The following is a 2,594-nucleotide window of genomic DNA, read 5'->3' on the forward strand; positions in this document are numbered from 1 at the left end:
TATATATATATAATTGTATATATGTATGTATATATCTTTATATATATAAAAAAATAAAATATATAAAGAATGGCCGAAGCTATTAAATGAGTCACCAACTACCATCATGTGTTTAACTATTTGAGGGCCACCCTCACTGCCGACAAACTGGCCACAGAGGTATTTGAACCCGTGACGTCGACCATCGAAGTGGCTGCTCTACCTATGGAATGATGGTAAATTTCTCTAAAGTCTTACCTCGAGGTCGGAGAAGGAAAAAGATACTTAGAGCCACAATTTCACAGTGAAAGGAGCCGCCAGTTGCCGAAAGAGCTCGGTGGCCAAAAATCGTCTGAGGAGCCCCAGATCGAAGAGTAGACGAAGGAAAATAAAAGGGAAAATAAGGTCTTATGGCATGGGATGCTTATATTAGAATATTTGAGGCTAATTTTCATCGGTTTTTCATCACAATGTGGGACGCTACCATCCGGGAATTATTTTTTGAGGTCGTTTATATCGAGTGTCAGACAGATTTGTGTCGGACAGAGCTTGACACTTTTTTATAAGTTTTTTGTATCGACAAGTTTGATGCTAAGTCAACGCAAATCTTCTAATCCAAATGACATCCATCTTCGCCGCGAATTAGACGCGTATCCGATGGTAATATTTACGCTGACAAATTTCGACTTACGAAATAGGACGCTAAATAAAACCCCTCCTGCAGTGCCTATAGAAAAACTTCTAAAGCCTATGTTAAGTCCTAATTTATAGAGAGAAAAAGGCTAGATAGACCTTATATAAAAATGAGATCAACAATGAAATCCTTAAGGTTTTTTTGTAATTTTGGTGTACCACCTTTGACTCGGGGGAGTGGCTTTTACAACGGTGTTTGAGCTGGAGAAGTTCCAATTTGATGGTCGTGGGGTCGACTACGTAATTAACATAAATATAATTATTTAAATTAAATGCAGAAGTTTATCAGGGAGATTGTAAGATTCAATCATTACCAAAATATGTTTGCAGCGAATAATTCGATTGTCACAATTAACTATTTTTGTTGCTTCGATAGCAAACAAATATAATTATAATACAACAAAAACAACAATAACAAAACATTAATCCCACTACGAGAGGTCGGCTACATGAATCATTTTCCTCCATTGCATCCTATTTAGCGTCATATTTTCATGTAGTTCTAATAAATTAAGTTTATTTTTTATACAATAAAGCCCAAGTTTTCCTAGGTACCTCTGCCTTTCTTAACAGAAGTCGAATCTAAAACATCTACTCTCCTAATCGGATTATCAGATGGTCGATGTTTAATAAGACGACTTTCTAAAAATTTTCCCCGTCACTGGAACTACACCAATCCTATCACGGATATTATCATTTTGCATTTTGTCCCTAAGTGTAATGCCAATCATCCACCTAATCATTCTCATCTCGGCAACACTTAACTTAGTATTATGTTTCTCTTTTAATGGCCAACATTCAGCGCCATCAAACAGTGCTAGCCTCACCACCCTCTTATAAAATTTTCCTTTCATTCTAAGTGGTACTTTTCTATCACACAAAAGGCTCGAACCATTTCTCCACTTCAGCCAACCAACTTGAATTCTACTATTAACATCCCCATATATATCACCATCACTTTGAACAACGGACCCCAGATATTTAAATAGTTCACACCTTTTAATAATTTGATCACCCAAAGTTACACTTCTGTCACTAGAACTACTACTATTACTAAAATTACATTTCATGTATTCAGTTTTAGTTCTACTCAAATGAATGCCTTTAGACTCCAATGAAGACCTCCATAATTCAAGCTTTTTCAGGTCTTTTTCTCTCCATCTTATCCACTAGAAGGATATCATCAGCAAAAAACATAAACCAAGGTACATCCTCCTGTTGATATCTAGCAAAACCATCCATAACTAAAGCAAAATGATACGGGCTTAAAGCTAATCCTTGATGTAATCCAACAGAAATAGGAATAGCTCTAGCATACATATCTTTAATGACTTGAATACAAGTCGTATTAACGTCTTTCTTCTCAAGAACTCTCCAAAGAATATTTCTTGGAACCTTATCATAAGCTTTTTCAAAATCAATAAAATTCAAATCTAAAAAATCAAATCTAATCTTCATAGAAAAAAATGTTTGGTAATAATTCTGTATTCCAAATGGCTTCCATTTGGCCGGTTCTAACAAATTTTTTTTTTTTTTCTTATACTTTGAGTAGCGAGAAGTTGTTAAAAACCGACTCTATTACACGCCGATTTAATAAAATCATTATTTGAAAACAAAAAAATTAAACGACATAATCGACTCTTGGGAAGTTGATATTGACTTTCCACCTTATAAAAAAGATTTTGATTAATTTGATTTTGTTTTATTTATTTTAATTAATTTCCGACATTTCATGAAAATAAAAATTGGTGAAAAATTAGAAGTGTTGAAAATGAAAAATATTTGTGAAAAATAAGAAGTGAGAACGAGAGTGAAAGATTTATTCATTATGATTATTATTAATAATTTTCTATAGTATTTTATTATTTTTGTTAATATTGCTATTTATTATTATTATTTATATTATATCTTTTATTATTATT

Source organism: Phalaenopsis equestris, unplaced genomic scaffold (genome assembly GCF_001263595.1).
Source record: "Phalaenopsis equestris unplaced genomic scaffold, ASM126359v1 Scaffold000036, whole genome shotgun sequence".
In the NCBI taxonomy this organism is placed as follows: Eukaryota; Viridiplantae; Streptophyta; class Magnoliopsida; order Asparagales; family Orchidaceae; genus Phalaenopsis; species Phalaenopsis equestris.